Genomic DNA, 20,063 nt, shown 5'->3' with positions numbered 1-20,063 from the left:
CCGTAAGTTGCTACAATGTCACAAAGTCTGTTTTTTATTTAGGGAAACGCTCGACTGATTGTTTTTATCACAAAAATATTATAATAATACTATTATTCAAGTGCTCTTATAGAAATCAATGACAATATGCCATCTAATTTAACAATATGAGGCTTATTATTGAACAACTGTAAAACATTATGAAATCATAACAGATTATCATAATAATCATAATCACACCTTATTGCTCCGTGTTTCCTTTATTTCTTTTTTTGGAATAATATTAACCAATCAGAAAACGCCATTCGTGACGGGTATTTACCGCTGCTGGAAGCTTTACGTCACGATCCTACAAGGACGCGGCTCCCCAACGCTTCGTTTTGATGAATAGGTAACGAATGGACATCGCGCGTGTTTGTGTGTATGTGTAATGGCATTTCCGGAACAACATAGCTTGGTGCCACCGGAAAAGGCTCGAACGACGGTGTAATCTTTCTTTCTGCTGGTTGTAAATTCCAATCCGCTTGAACCGATCGTTGGCGGGTGGACACATACGGCCACTGTGTCAGCTGTGGCACCGTTCACGTCACGTCACATCATCCATTAGCAAAAAGCAGGTCGTCCATGTTCGTCCCATTTGGTGAGAGAGCGGCGATGTCGTCGATTTTTTGCTGCAAGCCTCGGATGCATTTCTACAAGTCAAAGTTTTCTCTCCCGTAGATACCCAGTGGGCCCACAGCGGATGGGGCTAAGGAGGGAGAGGGTAACACAAGACAAGAAAAAGGCAAAAACATGCATGCGCAATTCCAGCAAACGGCACCACTTTAGGGCTTGGTCATCGTGAACCGGTGCTTACCAAAAGGATCTCACTCGTCCATTGCGCGGCAAAACGTGAGATGAATGTAACGATAAATTTTCCCTCACTTGACACGACACAGAGACGGTATTGCGTTCGGTTGCAAGAGCAAGAGAGAGAGACGCTGAACTCGACGCCAAACAACGGTTATGTTATGGCTTTTACGAGAAGAGAAAGCATAACACAGAAAAGCATCTCTGCGGGAAATCGGACAGTACACCGAGGGGCCGAGGTTTTCCCGTGATGCATCCCCGCGGAATGATTAATGTTGGACAGAGTCACCAATGCAGCACCGACCCGTAAATCACACCGATATCTAGCATTGTGGCCAGGGGGTGCTTTGGAAGTGGAGGTCATGTTGCCTTAGCACATGATTGATTTTTCCACTGATTGGTTGCGTTTTATGCAGCTGCAGGTGAACCGGGGCACTTGAAAGCGGCTTTATGCGCGTTTATTGCATCACAAAGGTTGTGTCTGTGTGTTGATATCCTTGGAAAGGTATTATTTGGTCGTATGCAAATAAATTATGTTGTAGAAATTGAGGATAAAGGAAATGATTGGAATTGATTTATATCATATGAAGTGCAAATTGAGATTGAATCCCATTAAATCCCATCCTTTTTATCCAGCAAGTTTACGAGATGCCTGTCCGAGTGCTTCACCTTCACAAGATGGATTTCCTTCACACAGTAAAATTATGCCCTTTTTCACCAACCTGTGCGCTGATAATCCTACCCCACTACCTTCCTGCTCGCAGGCAGACACCAATTAAAGTGTCCGTGCACGCGGTTTGGCTTTGCGCGTCGATAAATCATATTTAGCGGTGGTGTGGTTTATTTATTTTGCCCATTTTGCTGCTCACTGAACCTGTAAGCGGCTGATTGGCACTTACAGAGCGCGCGTTATCCCATAAATCGTACTGCAGGGTTCAAGGAATGAGTAACAAAAACACACAGAGGCCCAGTGAAAACAAATTCCGCTCGATTGGTGGTGACCCACCACCGGGATGCGAAGTGCATCTCATTTGCAAATGTCATCCGTGACAAATGCACCGTCCATGCCCTGTTCGGATGGCTTCAAGACCCTTTTGAAGGGTAGGGCGCTGTAAACCGCTCTGCTGTATGAAACTGCAGCCCGAGGGCTTTCGGGTTGCTGATCCGCCCCAGCGGAGATTGTTGTGGAGATCGGTTGGAGATTTGTTCATTTATTAAAATGCTTTCCACGCTGGGTGGGATTTAGGGGTGGCAGAGAGCAGGACAGGCTTACCGTTCACAGGTTGTGGTTAATTAAAGTTTTTCAAAATGTGAGAGTGCACTTGTTCTGGGTTACGCTGTAATAGGTGGTGCTGTGAAGCAGTGGGTCCTTGTCGCGTGGTGCAAGGGTCAGGTGCAATTAGACCTTAGGCGAGGTTAATAATTGCAAACAATGTTTCGTTTGTTTGGTGCAGTAAAAAAGAGAGCCAACCGTTCGTTTGGTGGCTTCTTCAATAAGGTCTAGTTGATCTGAAGAAACCACTTAAAGCTTGATGCACTCATTACTACGTTTTTGATACTTTGTTGTGCAACCTATTTCGCATTATTTGAGTTTTTTCTCTGTTTCTTTCTATGTTTTCAAACAGTCTAATTTTATTTGTTTTTCATGATTTATTTTTGTTTATTTTTAAAACGAACTGAAGGTGCTTCCGAAAGAACTGCTTTTTTTAGATTTTTTGTTGCAAAAGAGGCACATTTCAAAAGCCTTTAAAGCATTTGCAAACAATCTTTCAATATCTAGTATATCTAAATGAAACAAAGTAAACAAAGCTTTCGGACAATCAAATTGAAAAAGCAAACTAATCAGTTGACAAAAAAAACTAATTTAGGAGCATTTCACGATACTAGTCATGATACTATGATATGAAATCATATCTTCACTCCATGCAAAACCATACACAAAACTTGCCTGCGATTTTCAGCCAAGATTATTTCAGCCTCAAAGCTAGAATTAGACTCGAGTACCTGCTCGAAAAAATGTCAAAACAAGTTCGTGTTTTCATTTATCCCAAGGTGCATTAAAGAGATCAGGTGGTGGAATCTAGAATCAAAGTGTATGTAGTCCAGGTGATCTCATAGCATGTTTTTTTAACCAAATTGGAACATCACTTTTTGAAAGGTCGGGTAAAAACTTTTCCTCAAACAGACTTTCTGGAGGCTTGGCGAATACACAAAGCTCTCTTAAACGCCTACTTTACCAAACTCGATCGAATTCGGGAACGATTGTCAAAATGACATAAAATGGTGGTTTCGTTGGATGTTTTTTGAACATTTTCACAACCGTTGTATCTAAGCAACGGCAACTATCGTTCCTGTTGGACCGAGTTTGGGAAAGTAACTGAAAATCTTCATTCAAAAGCAGAAGCGATAAAAATCAGCCTTCTAAATATATACACCTTTGGATAATCCCACCTGTATATTATATCCAATTCGATAGCCGCTCGAAAACTGCTATACAATGCAAACAGCTGAAAGGATGACATTTCAACCTACAATTTTAAAAGAGAAAGGGTCACTTATTTAGTTTTTTTATAACATTTGTACTTTCATTGTATTCATGACAGTTACTCAATTAAATAATCGATCTAAAAACTTTTCGATAAGACATTAAAAACTTCGGCGGACCTTCGTTCCTGTAGAGCATAGTCCAATGCACATACATTCTTAGTTTACTTTTGTTCTTACCTTTTACCTTTACCCCAACGCTAGAGAATTAAGTCAGCAAACTAATTCACTCCAGGTGTGCCGCGTAATCACTTTGCGAGTAGTTTTCTTGTAGTGCTCTAACAAATTCTACAACACGTCGTGAACCGTCCACTAGACTGGCTGACAGCCACCGAAAAAGGACATCAACGATCCCCCTGGCAGCCGACCCGTTTCTGCAAATAAGTCTAGAGCAAAATATCCCCGTGCAAACAAAACAGACAACCTTCTAGCTACCGTTTTTCGTGCCGTTTCACTGGTGCAACCGTTTTAGCCCACCACCCCCCCCCGAGATAGTTGGATTAGGTGCAACCCTCCCTCCCGGTTTACCTTAGAGTCTTCGAAGCCCCCCGGAGCCATCTGGGAAATCGATAACCGCACTAACTCGGTAATATGTGTGTGTGCATGTGTGCAATTTAAGAAACGGTAACTGAATGGGCACGAACACACCGCGCACCGTGGGCTTGATTTGGCGTTGAGGGCCGTCGTAAGTGCGACAGGACACTCTCGGCCGATACGTGTGCTAATGAACGTGACGATGGTTGCGGGTGACAGAGGGGGGGACGCGCTGCGCTTATGCGATTTATGTTCGCGTGCGTCTGGAACGAGCCGTTCCTTCAAACTCCGTTGCCAATCACCGTGCTACCGTTTGGTTTGCGGCGATTACTTAATTTATAAACAATCTGCACGAAACACGGACCCCTCTTGCTGCTGCTGCGAGTGATGCGATGGGTGGAATGCAAAAAGGGATACAATTATGTAATGTGAAATGCACCAGCACACGGCACCACTGCACACAATCTATCGATGTAAATATGTGTGTATGTGTGTGGGCATGTGTGTTTGGTGTGCGGCATTGCAATTAATCTTCGAGCTTTTGACAGTTTAATTGTACTTAATGGATTACATCATGAAATGTTACGATTTGCAAAATTTGTTGAGTTATATGCATTGAATTTGATAAGACGCGCAGCTTTGAGTTTACAATGTTGCCAAATTAACCTGTTTTACGAAACAGGTCTAAACATTCACTTTGCTTTGGTAAAAATTGAGTTTTGGACATGCAATATATTTTTATGATTTTTTGGGTTATTTGACTTTAATACCCATTTTGAACCTTTTCCCTCAATAATTGTATAATTTAACCATGATAGCTATTAAAAATGGTTAAAAGTGATGAAATTGCATACCTTTAGGCGTTTAGTTCAGCCGAACGTGGATTTGTGTTTGTTAGTTGTTGATTTATTCTGATTGAGTAATTAAACTCGTTTGAATGGATTTATTTCTTTTAATTTGAATGTTTAAATCAAAACTAAAAATAAATCGTTGAAATACATCTGAATTAATACTATTTAAACAAAGCAAAGAGATCTTCTGCTCCCAAACCTGTTCGTTCCGACGAAACCCGATGCCCTCCGGCCGTCGGCAGCCGGCTGATGAATGGTTAAACGTTTACTGTTCATGTAATCCACATTCGAAATGACCGCGACATGTAGTTTGCTCTTTTGCTGCACCTTTTCCCCGCTCTCTCTACCACGTACTGTTGATTCGTGTTGCCGAAACTGTTAACCAGATAACGGCGATCCGATAAACGTCATAAACATACGGTTCTGGCTTTGCATGATGAATGCGTTAAGAGATGCTGGAAGAAAAATGCTCAGCCAATGCAAAACGACGCCCCAACCGGTCGGCAAATGTTGACGGAATAATAAATGAAAGGTGGAAAATATGCGTAAAATTAATTGAAAACTGTCTCTAACCCCCCTCCGCCAACCGTGGCTCTAAAAGTGCATTAGCAATGCATGCAAAGCTATTCGTTTCGTATCGAAAACAACCACCGCATGTCGTAAATTAGTGCCGGCAATAATTCATTCTATCAGCAGGGTCAATCTTTCGGAAAAATTATCTCCTAAACTCCTTTTTTTCCTGCACCACAGAGCCCCACAGATGAGAGGCATTTCCTCTCGAACTGTGCGCTCACGGGCCGGGCGCTGGGGATAAAACATATTCACGTGCCCGTCACCGTAATCATTAACACCTTATATTTGATTTTATGATACTGCAGCACGATTAGCAAGAGAGGAACGACGACGTTTTAGAGCGAACCGGTTGGGTCCCGCGCCATTGCGGCTAGGCCGCCGCACTCGCGCCGGAGACTAATTGGTAGCAAACGTAGCACACGGGCGGGACTGACTGAGATCGAGAGGAAATGCAATCGGACGAACGCGTGCGGACCGCGTAAGTCAGTTCGATCGAATGCTGCGGCGATATGAGTGCAAATGTTGACATGGATTTGCAACCAATGAGTAGAGAAATGGGTAAACATTAGCTGCAACACCCGTGCCGCGGCAGCAGCCGAGTAATGACAGCAGTGAACCGGTTGGTTGGAGAAGTAATTAGATACGGTTATGCGAGACGTGAAATGTAATTAAAACCAAATCGAGCTGAAAATGCTTTTTTTCTTTCTTAAGGATGGAGTAAATGGCGTATGGTTGAAAACAAGGGTAAACAAGTTTTGCGCAATTTCAAGGCCATAGAAAGTGAAGTGAAATGACATAAATCATAGAAAATCTAGACGACTCTAAACGACTGAAACTCCGGGTGGAACTAGTGGTTCTTATTTTTCCGGAGTCCTAATCGGAGTTCTAGGGTCGCTCCAGAGAGCACATCAGCAGTCATAATCCTTTTCACAGAATTGGAGAAAGGCTCAAAGTACTTTGAGGTATGCAATGTAGTAAGACCTTTTTTATCTTTATCACATTCACATCAAAGTTTGTTTGCACACTGCAAGCAACTGCTTTTTTTATTTTTTATTTTTTATTTTTTGAAATTGGGGATTTTCTTTTGGTGGAGATATTTTATAGCTTTTTTAAATATATCTTCTACTCTTTTTTCTACTTGTGTTGAACAAGCATCTAATTTCCAATAAAACGGTTAAGGCCGGGCTACATTGATCGTACTCGCAAGTGTAATTTTGATTTTCACTAGCGCATCTGGCGGCGGCTGACCGAAGCATTTTGATAAACAATGTGGAGCCGCTCCAGAAAATATATTATTTTTCTATGTTTTTTACTTTAACTGGACTGGAAAAGCTTTGTAATTGATAGACAAACATATTGTGCAAGTATTTCAGCCGTTTTCGCATAAAAAAACGATGTAAAAACTAATTAATTTTGAGATGCAACACGACCATTCCCCCGACGACCAAAAAAAGCTTCCACCAGCCGTCGCCAGATGCGCTAGTGAAAATCGAAATTACACTTGCGAGTACGATCAATGTAGCCCGGCCTTTATACTTCTGGCCAACGAATGCGAATCGTTGGACGCACAGTGTACATCGATCGCTAGCGCACGGTAGCAGCGCCATCTAGCGGCGACTAGTGCAAACCGTTATTCGAGTACACTTGGTCGGATGTTTTTCGAGCAGTTGTTCTTTACGCTTTTGTTTGTGAGATTTTTGAATTAATAGTATTTTTGACAATAATTGCTTCATGCTTTCGCTTTCAACAGATATTCGAAAGAAAAAATGATAATTTTAAGCTTTTTAAATGGTTTTTCATCGTTTCAAAAGCTCTAGGCATAACGAAATGATTGCTCCGTGCGTTGCTGTTGCTACAAATTACTAGCTGTACCGCACAGAGCGCCGCACAATGCAATTGATGTTTATTAAACTCCCATAAACTTTTATTTGATAGAGCCCTCAATCACGAGCACGCCCGAAGTGTATGCGGCCGCTTTCGCTGCAGCAAAACGGTTTGAAAATTAGCCCCTGCGGTCAAGTTTCAATCGCCGATTGCACTCCTTCGGTCCTGCAAATGTGCAATGTGGCAAACACGAACCATTTGGCAGTGTCTGCAATTCAATTCGCCACTAACTACACGCTCGGCCACACGCGCTTGCCGCCGAACGTCGATCACAACGGACCCTCGGAGCAATGGATTTAAGTGCTCGACACTTTGGCAAATCGTTCCAAGTGGCAACCGCCGACCAATAACGTTGAAGCGGCGCGTTAATCACACTGCTAATGCGCGATGTTGTTTAATTGGCGCATGTGTGCGCTGGAAAACAGTGAAATGTGCTCTCTTATCGTGCCAGTCTGATGTGCATTTCGAGCAAACGAGCAGAAGCGGCAAACGATGTAAACAAAACGATTCTGGTCAATTGTTGACGGGTAAACAGATCGTGTAATAGGGAAACAGGCCCGATTTTATGGTTTGAGAAGGTGTGGGAGCTTAGGATGGTTAAAATTGTTTTCAAAACATTGTGCCTGTTGTGATCAAATTAAGTGGTAAACACGCTTTATTTCGTTTTGTTGAAATTCTTTATGATTACTTTAATTTTTCCAACAACTAGACGGTTTTCGGGGTAATCCTTGTAGTGCATTCTAGAGCACTAAAGCAAACAATCGTATTATTGCGTGGTGCCGTTAAAAGACAAACGCTTCACTTCTTTGATGTTGCTGCCCTACAACAACATGATGCGACTTGCTAATTCTGCCAAATCTTGCTAAAGCGAACAAAACTCTTCAAACGTACGCGTGACCACATTACCCGATTATCTTCACCTGGCAGTTTATAAGCACGACCATCGTGACCGTCCCGCAAAGCAAGCGAAAGAACTGGGTTAATCCTCAAACACGCGTGCTGCGCTTTCGGCGATTCTGCGCCACTGCGCCAAGTGTTTAATTTTACGCAATTTAATGGACAACTTGAATCGTTTCTAAACGGTTATCAATCAAACACCCCCGGCTATGCGTCCCCAAGCACAAGACAAAGCACCGTACAAACATGCGAACAGGAGAAGCAATTTAACTCTGCTCCATTTCACCTGCCCAGCCGAAGGATATCCGTAACGCGCTTTGTTGTTATGACTGGCGCTCGCGAGGGATTTTGCTGTTGTTGTTTTGCTTTCGGCTTCTGCCAACCTTACCGCGCTTTAAATCTATCAATTTCCAGGGTCGTGCAAATAAATAGCACTGTGCGAACTGTCACACCCAAAAACAAAAATTGCGACTTCGATCGCCGATAATATCGCGCAGTGGTGATGGTGGCTCCTCGCAACCCCCCTCCTCTCTCTCTCTCCACACTGTGCGCCTATTTGCTACAACTCTATTGCGCACGGTTTTCGGCGCGCTTTGGGGCTATCGGAGCTGCAGCGGCGGACGACCGGTAACAATTTCGGTCAATTCGATCGCGTTTGAAGTGCCCGGCAGCAAGCATTAATCACTTGCCTGCCCGACCGTGCTGCCCTAGCAGGTATTGGGCGGTATTGGATTGTGTTGGGGGCACTTTTTTCATTGTCAGTAACCTGTTTGTAAGCGATTTGGGCAATGATATTGAACCGTGCTCAATCTTAATCGACAGATTACGATCAAGTCCTCGAACAACAACAAAAAAAAACCAGAGAAAAAGGAGCTTTAAGAAAATACGGCACGAGAGCTGCTATATGTACTTTCAAGGTGTTGTGCTGGGTGTGTTAAAATTAGAGTAAGAGGGAGCGAAAGGGCACGGTAATCAATAGAGAACGCAAATAATTAATTTACACCACCAAAAATTTTGCGTATGTTTGATATGATGATAACCTATGAATGACTATTTAGAGTAGCTGTGTTGTTTTTATGTACTTCCTCGAATTCAAAATTAAAATAAGAATTCATCATTTTTAAAAAAGATTTATTTAGATTTTTTCCAAATGAGCGTTTTTCAACCCCAATATGGATGCCATGCAAGAGGTGCTTTGTAAACTGAAAGCCTCTATGAAACGTTTTATAATGTTAATCAGGACCTAATCTACTATTTTAGCCAGAACTAATCACAACAATGGCACAAGAAACTCGGAAGCAAATTGATCAAATTCACGATAGACGACAGAGAAACTACAACATTAATTGCATTTATTATTTTTATTATTTACTTTTTGCAGATTAATACCATTATCATACCATGATTAATACATTATCTAATTAGATGGTACTGATTTGGATTATTTTAAACACGTAGAAGTATTTTTATAATTTGCTGTAATGTAATGTTCTGTACTGTATTGCATTTTTTTTAATATTTTAATTTTAGTGGGTGATTAAGTGCAATTGTCTGTCCAAAAATCGATACCATGCATTAATTGTGCCCATTTACTCATTCATTCTGTAACATTTAGTATATATTTTCGAGGATTAAAGGCCGGGGGACACTGTCCGTACTCGCTAGTGTAATTTCAATTTTCACTAGCGCATCTGGCGGCGGCTGATCGAAGATTTTTTCGGTCATCGAGGGAATGGTCGTGCCGGATCTCAAAATTAAGCAGTTTTTTATGCAAAAATGGCTGAAATACTTGCACAACATATTCATCTATCTATTACAACCCTTTTCCAGTCCAGTTTAAGTAAAAAAAAAACATGGAAAATAAAAAAAAATTGAATCGGCTCCAAATTGTTTGGCAAAATGCTTCGGTCAGCCGCCGCGAGATGCGCAAGTGAAAATTGAAATTACAATGATATGAGTACGGACAGTGTCTCCCGGCCTTAACGGAATCAGTAGCAATCCAACAAACCCAAGGATCTTTTAATGCTTTACTCTCTCCTCATAAGTTTTCCTTACGAAGGAAATAGCATTTTAATAACCCATGCAATCGTTTCCAAATGAAGCCATATTTCAGCGGCTAACCGGAGGCAACATAAAACGTGTCTGTAAATTAACGAAACAATGTGCAGCACACTGGGTGCACCGAGCAGCATAGCGGGAGTGAGTTTTCGCGTTGGTGCAAGATGGAATCACCAACAAGTGATCTCCAAAAGGTTGCTGGTTGAGATCAAATGGGTTGGAGAAATGCATTAAACTTACGCACCTTTTTAGAATCACTCCTGTGGCAGGTTCGCCAAATACTCCAACCGTGCATTACGATGTTTATGCGCACCTGATCGCAATCGACCCACCAAAAAGGCCACCATAAATTATCGGCTTTGGAGCAACAACAGACGCGAAAGGAGGAGGGGTTTAGTGAGTGCACACCACGAAAATGCGATCGATCGAAATGTTTGCGGAAAAGCGAAATAAAGTACCGGAATAAAGCTGAACAATTTCAAAGCGATCATACCGCGATCTCTTCGCGAATTGCATTACACTCGGGGGGGGGGGGGGGGGGGGGTTTTGGGGGGACGACGACGACGGTGGCTCACACTTGCATCACCCGTGTGTCGGTCGGTGTCGTAAACCCGTTGCGGCGCATCGTAAATGAAGGTGAACGAAAACAAAAAAAAAACAAATCCCCGTAATCCCCCTATTTGCCCTTTTTTCTGCTCAAGCGACTCCAGCGGCGGATGCAACAGGTTACATGAAAGGGCAACTCCGGAAGGATAAAATAGCAAACGCGCAGCAAGAAACTGAAGTCGAAGCGGCGATTTCAGCGCGCCGAATGATATCTTAACCTGAGAGAGGAGGCGTTGGGATTTAGTTTCTTTCTTTTTCGGTCGGATCCATAGGCGGTACGAATGATTGTGAGCGTTTGCAGTACATAAATTTTACTGCAAGATAAAAGAAAAGCGCCTTCCGGTAACCGCGGGGGGAAAGTAAGGCAATGGTTGATAAAGCCTGCTGCAGGAAGCGGTGCCATTCGGCGACTTTTATGATCACCTGTCGCCCTCGATGTTAATGTTTTCCGTTTCGTTTATTAACGACAGTTTCCTGCTCTTATTGTACATTTCTTTTTTAGTCTTTATGAAAAAAACGGCATGGTTTAAGTTGAATGTTTACACCTTTCACGTTGTTTATATGTATTTTGCTGCTTTTTATTTTTGTTCTTGTTTAATAATTTTAAAATTCGCCGTTTTACTTCATTTTGAAGGTTTAAAAAATCAATTGTGTTTTTTCTATATTTAAAGCTCTTTTCCCACATAGTAAATTCAATAAAAAGAAAAAGAATATTTATGAACAACAAACACGAAACCTTTGTCCCATAAATCAACGGAAATCAAAACGACCGATCGGTAAAATATCGAAATAAATGCGCGATCAAATGTGACACTGGCAGCGAACAAAAAGCATCTTTTTTCATACACCTCCCTCGAGCGTGAAGAAACACAATAATCTTTTGATGGTTTTACAAACTTTTTTTTATTTGGCGTTTGCATGTCTGTCAGCGATGAATCGTCGCCTAAGTGCAGCCCGCCTGCCTGCAACCAATTCAGAATCAATTTATGGAAGCTGTAAAATATTAACCGAAAACAAGCGATCGATCCCGAAGCCGGGCGCAAATCGGGCCAGCGTTTTTGATGACCGTTGAGGTTCCGCTCCCGCTGATGTCATGACAGCTACGGTCCCCGGGGCCGATAATTTGTTACTCACCAAAAGGTATATGCCTGGAAGCGAGCGCGCCTTTATTGAGACATTCTTCGGCTGTTTGGCTGTGTCTCTGATGCCACCAACGGAAACAGAAACAATTCCCTCCCATTCCCGGGGGTGTATAGATTGGAAAAATTGAAAGCGATTGTCTTTGCGGCGCAAAGATCGCTGTTTGCCCGATAAAAAGCGCTATTAATGCACCCGAAATGGTATTAGATGGGGCGAAGGAGGGAACTGGCGATGTTGTAGCCAGTCTTGCCAGTTTCAGTCGAGCCGTGCGTGAGCGTTGTATCCAAAAATCAAAGAAATCGATTAAGGATTCTGGTGTAATGCAAATGTTTGATGGAATATAAAGATTTTCAATTTAAATATCAATTTAAAATTTAAAGTTTTATCGATCTTCGGTCGGGTTTTTGGGGGTCGTTTTTATTCAAAAACTATAAACAAGAGAAAGGCACGCTGGTGTAGCTCAATTTGACCATTTTATTGTTACAAAACGGTACCCTGCACAACTTGCTTCGGTGCTTCCAAAATAGCCTTTTCCCTGCTTCTGCGCAGCCTATGTGACAGCACAAAATGTTATCGTTTTTGGCGGCAAACGAAATAAAAATTATCCAGATGAAATACGCGCTCATTTCGCTCGAAGAAGTCGTCGTTAAAGGCCTCTCTCGGCATAGAAAGTATGCCAAAAAAGTGAACGCTAAAGGGAAATTTCCGCAGAATTGCGTTCGTTAAATTGTACCACTTGGCAACTGTTCCAAACAGGAACGGTTCGAGTATTGCTGCTCGACTTTTTACATTGATGCCATATATCGAAAGTATTAAATTGCCAATTGCACCACGGGAACTTAATTGCAATCTTGCGGAGCGGTTCTCTTTTTTGTTACTCTCAGTTTCTGTTGCGAGGTGTGCCATAAAGTTACTGGTTTAATGTTGGCGCAAGTTTGTAGCGCAAATCATCATACAAAACTGGTTGAATCCAATCAAGCGAAATGAACAAAACACTTTAAGCAATGCGTCGAAAGAACTGTATTTTGTTAATATACAAGTCATTTTAATTGTTTGTTTAAACAGGCAAAGAACGAAAGCCTGAAAAACACACCACACCGCAAAGCAATTAAAAATCGTTGCCAAAATTGTGATCCAATAATCAAGCTGCCCATTCCGTTCCGCCGCATTGCCAGCAAAATGTAGTTGGTGTGGTGTGGTGGTACATATTAAATTTTTGTTTTTCCGTCGCGTTACACGCAGCCACAAAAACATGTTTTGTTCACGCAGCCATTGTCCGTAGGTCGTAATTTCTTCTGGTTTTGGTATGATGTTCACACCTTTCCGGTTGTCCACTCACAGCCGCTTCGTGGCATCGGCATTGTGAATTTATTGATGCAACAATGCATCGTATGACAGTTTGTAATTCGTCATCTTTCCTTAATGAGACCTTAATCAAGTGCTGCACACAAGCTCCTCCGTCACGTGCGTGAACATGATCGCCTGTTGCCGGTGTTTCGGGGTTTCTCGTAGTTTTTCTTTCTTCCAAACCAAGCAAGTCCTGCATTAAACCGGTTGATATTTGATAACCAAACAGTGTGTGAGTGCGAAAAAACGGCCGGCGCAACCCCGCAACGCACGCTTATTAAATCACCCAATGTCACCTAAATGTGTGAATGACGCGAGATATCGCCTTGCACTGCTGCAGCCTCCCGGTGTGATCGTTGTTGGTTAATTAAAACATTGGTACCCACGACACCAGACACTTTTCTCTTTCCCACCAGCAGGATACATTTTCTTTAAATTGTGTGTTTTTTTTCTTCAATTGGAACCCATGGTACATTGAGTTGATGAATGTTCATTAGGTTATTGCGCAGGTTTTGACATTAATCAATCGTTATCGATCGTTGTATCGTGTTTCCAATACTACGCCTTAAAAAACACATTGCCCAATTTTGATATCGATCGTGGGCAATCATAAATTCGGAACGTGTAATGCCACTGTCAACAGTAATTAAAAATTAATGGTGTGTTAATGGGGAATTGGTTTTATCGGGTCATACGCAGCATGGCAAACCGCTGCTGCTTTGCAGTGTTTTTCTCATTTTATATCAAGACTCAAGCGCAAAAAGGTTTCCTTCCTAGAAGCATGAGGCAACAAAATGTACTAACAAAATCCACGCAAGTGCTACAAACTCCAGCAAAAATGCCAATGTTTCCATGTTCAGCAAAAACCACCTTAATGATTGTTATGGTTAGTTCTAATATTATTTTTCTTCTTTTATTTATTTCACAGGTATGTGAACGAGACCAAACACAGGCTTTTATTATATCTGGTAAGAGATTTATGCAATTCCTTCAAACCGATAGCGTCAAGTGTTGATTACAAATCTTTTAGACTTTAAGTTGATTTGAAGCATCATTTTACTTCTGCTTCAATGAATATCACCTCTGTCGATGGTTTCGTAACGAATGTCACGATTAATCTCGAAATTACCCCGCACGTGACACATTTAAACACTGCGGCCGTTAAAAGCGATCCGGGCGGATACGAAGATTTAATGACACAAGCGCTTGCGTCAATTAAATCGCATCCATCGTCCACCGATTGCAAACAACGCCAGTCGTGAGATTATGTTGCACTCCCGCTGACGTGTGGTGGTGCGCAAGAGCGCCTGTATAAACAATCGCAAAAATTGGAGCAAACTGCAGCGAAAAAGCGAAAAGCCAAAATAAAAATTCAGCTCCGCGAAAGAAAATCCATTTTCCCCCCTATGTGTCAACAGACTGAATCTCAAAATAAATAAAACAAAATGTAGCATCTATACTTTGAAGTTGGTGCGCCTCTTGTGATGGTTTATATATTCTCTACGGTTTGCATGGAGTGTAGCAAGAAAGCAAGATACAAAAAACGATGTATAAAACGAGCGAGAGCTGGATCACCGGATTCGTTCGATAACCCCCGGATGATTGCGAATCAAGCGGTAGTGAGGTTATCTCCCTTGAGACTTCCGATTGAAAGGTCCCCAAAAATCTCGAACGGTAATTTCCCGGCTTACCAACCGATCGACTTTGATCGGCTTAAAGAAAGATAAAACTATACACGCCATGGGTACCGTGCAAATAGCCGCCAAACATGTACGATTGTGAAAGGTTCCGATCGTGTTGTGGTCCTCAAAACTGCATGTTACTGTGTGCCCGTGTGCACAAACATACACACACACACACACACACACACACACACACACACACACACACACACACACACACACACACACACACACACACACACACACACACACACACACACACACACACACACACACACACACACACACACACACACACACACACACACACACACACACACACACACACAGACACGTACCCCGCCCTCGATCGTGGTTGATCTCTCGGTCTCTCCCTTCCTCTCCCTCTCTCGATCTTTTGGCCACTGAACGTGCGGATTATGGGATGATGAAATGGAGCCTGCGGAATTGGACCACACACTCCTAAAGCCAATGTAAATCACCTGTCACTCAACTTTTCAACGTCGTGCGATCGAGATCGAACGCCGCCGTGTGTCGTACACCCGAAAGGGAGACCGATGGTCTTTATTTTTGCATCACCCTTGCATCCCCGTCCCAAACCCTTGAGGTAATAGAGTTATAAAACGCGTAGAGGTTAACTGTCGGACGAGAGATGGAATTGCATACGTTAGGTTTGGAAGTTGTTGGAAAAGGTTTTAAAACTGTAACATTAAAAATTTACTCACATGAAAAACATGATTGAATTTGATCAATTTACTTTCTCCTGGGTTGAATGCTATAGAGATGAATCATTCTACGGTTATTCCAAATCCAACAAAGGTGTTCAAAAAACCATGATGAAAGGTGTGTCCCTCCCTTTGCCAAGAGGAAGTGTACTCTTGAGGGGTAAAAGAGGACATGTTACCTTTTTGATACAAACGATCACAATGCGAACTGCAAAACATGTGAACGAAAGCAAAAGAACACAGAAACTGACAGGCTGACAACGCATGCTCCTCCTTTGCTCCTGGTTCCTCGTTACATTTGAAGATTCCGCACCGGTCTCACGGACATGTACGCGTTGTCGAAGATGAGGCGGCCCAATGTACACAAAACAAGACTGCTCGTTTGCGCGAATACAATTCGGGCGTGTAAATATTTGAAAGTAAGCAGGACCCGACGCGTCGCTCTACGGCCCACACCAAATGAAGCTAAGCGCAAATAATAATTAGCCTACAATAGGGGAAAGGAGGTATAGGACAACGAACAGCCGCCGACAAGAGTCGAACGATCGCTAATACCATCAGCTCCAACAATGCAAACCTTCATTCAATGCATTGTGGATCGCGTAGTAGGCGTTTGAAGATGTTGGGGGAGATCACACCGAAACCTCAAACCCGCTGACCCAAAACAGAAAGCTCCAATTGTAGTGAGTAATGTTGTCTTTCCAAGCTGCCTGCTGGAACACCTGAAGATCCTAAAGAATTGGCAATATTGGCACGTCTGAGCTCTTAGAGGTGTTCCGCGCTCGATTGGGGAAAAGAAACAAAACCAAAGATATTCACGTCCGGCTTTCGTCGGTTAGTCATGATCATCACGTGCGGTTGGAGAAATACGGTGGCATATTCCGCTTGGATGTTGGCCGGCCCCATGTAGCCATCAATCAATTCGCGTGACATTCACTAACCCCCATTCGCAACTGATGGTTACAGACGTCGTCCTAATAGAGCCTGAACTACGTCTACCTTTGAGCGGGCATCACCAATACACTCTTAACGGGGTAGAGTTGCTCTCACCACTACTCTTACATTGCAACTTGTATTGAACATCACCTTCAGATTCGCATCCGATCTACGCGGCTAGTAAGCGGCTTGTGAACAAAATCAAAACAACCCTCAGCCGGAAACTCAATTAGCTGCGTGATCGTGTAGCTAGTTAGGCTCGCCGTACTTAAGTGAAGTTTAATCGCTTACGGCCGAAGCCTGTTTTGCGGTTTTGCTACCGGTTACGGTGACTACGATGCGTAGCTAACGGTAGTAGTGTGTACCGTCATGCGTTAACTTCTGCTAGACGCAGCTTAATTTGTATCTCCCATATCATTTACACTGGGAAATAAGATCGTTCAAAACGTTGTTTTTATTAGCATTGAAAGGCACATGCAAGTTGCAAAATATGATTTAAAATGACTCCAGCAGACACTGGGCACAGTTAATAACGCCAATGTAGCTGGAACTTCCCAGGGACATTGGCTGGTAGTGTCGATCTTCAATAAAATTGGTAATAGATTTATATTGGCGGGATCAATTGACACGGCGGTGAGAGGCGTCTCGGGCGCGTAAACTTGTGACGCATTTCTTTTGCCGCAAGCTGACCAGAAACTGGGCCACGCGGGATCCACCAGGGGGTGATCTGGTGCCTACTCTTTAATTGATGGTAGTCAGTTAAATGCTGTGGAGTTCGGATATAGCTAGATTTGTCTGAGTTATTGATGTACTCCACAACTCAATTCTTGCCATTTATGCCCATCTCTCTGATGGTTCAATCGTGAAGAGCAGCCAGTGAAAACCCTTAAATTTCAATCCCATTTACACACCCCATAATGGTTATCGGGAAGCAATGCGTTGATGTGTGACTTGCAGAGTTGAACGATGGCTGCTGCTGCTGCTGGCGACCGGCTTATCATCCCCACGCCAATCACGTTTCTTCCACTATCCCTTGTTCGCCTTCTGATGGACCTGTCCACCAGGCAAGCCCTACTAAAACCGGTGTCGATCAATTCGCACCGCATCTCCCACCCACCCCGGCCCGATGCCGATCACGACCGGTGCGCGGTGGTAATCATCTCTTCATTGGAGCTGTCACTCTCAATGTTTTCGTTTTGATAGCTCTCTTTCGCTGCGCCGCTGTCAGTGTGAAATTCGAGCAGCTGCTTTGACCATTCGAGCACCCCTCAGGGTGGGTCTCTCGGTCAATCTCTCGGCATCTCTCGAAGCGCAGGGGTGTACCAAGAGAGTGTTGCTCTCTCCGGTTTTGCCTGTTGCCGTATGACATAATTCAAGTTTTTCGCTTCCTTCGTCCTTCCGCGCGCGTGTCCGAACCGGACACTCTACGAACTATGCCTCTAAGCTCCCACGAAGCCTATTGGCGAGTCTGAAGCCCGCACGCACACTCAAACAGCAGAGCCCCCACGTACACCGTGCGCACAGCAAAGGTCCTTGACGAACTTCGTCGTGCGTCTTTTTGCACGTTCGTCCGCCCCAAATCAAGAACTGCTGCGTATGGTCGTGCGGAAGGCAAAGGGGACGGAGAGAGGCCTGCTGCGCGGTGGCCAGAGTGAAGTGAGAGGATTGTTTCGCTTCTTAATTTTCAAACCCCAGACACGCTGCCTGTGCCTGTCGACCCTATCTCGCGTCGGACGCGCACCGCAGTCGCGCGAGCTGTTCTCTGTCGTGGCGCGCGGAAGAGAGTGATCAGTGCAAAACAAGACACCGTACAGCGCGGAACGTTTTTTTCGGTTGCGCTTTCCCGAGATCATCAGTCATTCGGAGTCTCGAGATCAGTCTTTTTTGTTTGATTTCGGGAGTTGCCCGTCCGTTTTGCGCGTGCAAGCGAAGTTGTCGCTGCTGTGTTGCTTTTTGTGGACGGCTTGTGAGAAACTGTGTAAGATCTCGTTAAGTGCGTTTACAGCTGAGCTGTGTGCGTCCAGTGCGTGCGTCTACGACCCTGTACAACAACACCAGGGTTGATGGTTAAGGAAGCTTGTATCTACCGCGTGCGACGTTGGAGTGTGTTTGTGTTTGTGTATTTATTTTTTGTCTTGAATTTTGACCATCATCGGCCTACCTAAACCGTTCCAAGATCAAGGTGACTGTGCTTTCGGTCGACCCGTACCCACGGAAACCTGTGTGTTGCTCACACGCGGAAGTTCACCTTATTAAGACATCTGGCTGGTGTAGTTGTGTGGCTCTGGAGAGTGATTGTTAGTGCGCGAACGTGTCCAGTGTGGTACCGCTCAAACTCCCAAAACAAAACAGAATTGCCTGCGAATTCGTAGTGTTAGAACGCGTAAACAACGCGAGCTTCTCTTGAAAGTCACCTGTGTCTGGGTTTGCTCCAGTCTCCAGTGCGCGTACGCAAAGGGTGCTTGTTGCTGCTGCTGAGGCCAAGGTTGCTGTCGTCGATCGGTCGACACGCTGGTCGACACAACCCGCGATGGACGATCGACACCTGGTTTGAAGCGCGTGTGTGTGTGTGTGTTTGTATTTGTCCTGCGTTCGTGCGTGTGCGCTTGAGTTTGGAAGTGCAACGCTGGCAACTGCACTGCAAGTTGATGCACTCGCATGAACGTGCGGCCAACGACAAGTGTGTGACAGGACCGGTCAACTTCCCTTCATCGAACAGTAGTTTCCCTTTCAAGCTGACGTCCGACGACCGAAAATCGGACCCGTTTTGCATGACGTTGTGGATCAGTTTTAATTTATGGACATCATTGTGCCAGTTGTCTGGTACGGGGTGGTTAGTAATAGGCACACAAACACTAGAAAAACCGTGGGTTTTGGGTGACTGTGTATTAGTAGTAGGCAATATCGTAAAGACTTTCATGGCACTTGACGACGACGCTGATCGCTCAAGTGCCTGCGCCGAACGGCTTCCAACGCTTTGATGACAGCCAGAATTAATGATTTTTGTCCTTGGAACCACCGGTGGACAGCATTACGATATGCAACAAAGTGTACATTGACACATGGCTTCTTCGTTCGCCTCTGTCATCACGTACTCGAGATCGCGCGAATCCGCACCAGCTTTGAAACCAAGACCTCCGTCCCGCGGTACTGACCGACGGCGGTGGTACGTCGTGGCGTGTCGTTGTCACCGTGGCCGATCCGGTCATGTCACGCAAAAAAAAGACACGCAACCTGCGCGGCGCGAGTTGAATGAACTTGCTTTGGGACAGATTTTTCTTACACACATTGCCGCTGAGAGCGTAGAGGCGGCAGGCAAATCTGTCCTGGGACAAGTTCAAAAACGCAATCAACCAACCAACACCGCGATCTCCTTGGGGCGCATGCGCGCAATTTCGGTTTGCCATTGCTGTTGCGAATGCAATGATGCCGGGGTGTTGTGGACTAGTTTGTGAGCA

The 20,063-nt window shown here is 44.0% G+C and overlaps 1 protein-coding gene across 5 annotated transcripts in view; it reads left to right on the top strand.

Annotated features, from left to right (window-relative positions):
• LOC120959490 (cGMP-dependent protein kinase, isozyme 2 forms cD4/T1/T3A/T3B) overlaps positions 1–20,063 on the top strand; it is a 129,178-nt gene that overhangs the window by 38,843 nt on the left and 70,272 nt on the right. Inside the window, exon 1 of one of the 5 annotated variants that reach the window (XM_040382930.2) lies at positions 18,389–18,583. The exons of the other annotated variants lie outside the window; for them this stretch is intronic. The gene's annotated coding sequence lies outside the window, so the exon portion shown is untranslated. Of the gene's footprint in view, positions 1–18,388; positions 18,584–20,063 lie in introns of those variants that run through there. 5 annotated transcript variants of the gene reach the window in all.

Source organism: Anopheles coluzzii, chromosome 3, assembly GCF_943734685.1.
Source record: "Anopheles coluzzii chromosome 3, AcolN3, whole genome shotgun sequence".
Taxonomy (NCBI): Eukaryota; Metazoa; Arthropoda; class Insecta; order Diptera; family Culicidae; genus Anopheles; species Anopheles coluzzii.
This window is presented reverse-complemented; position numbering and strand designations above follow the sequence as displayed.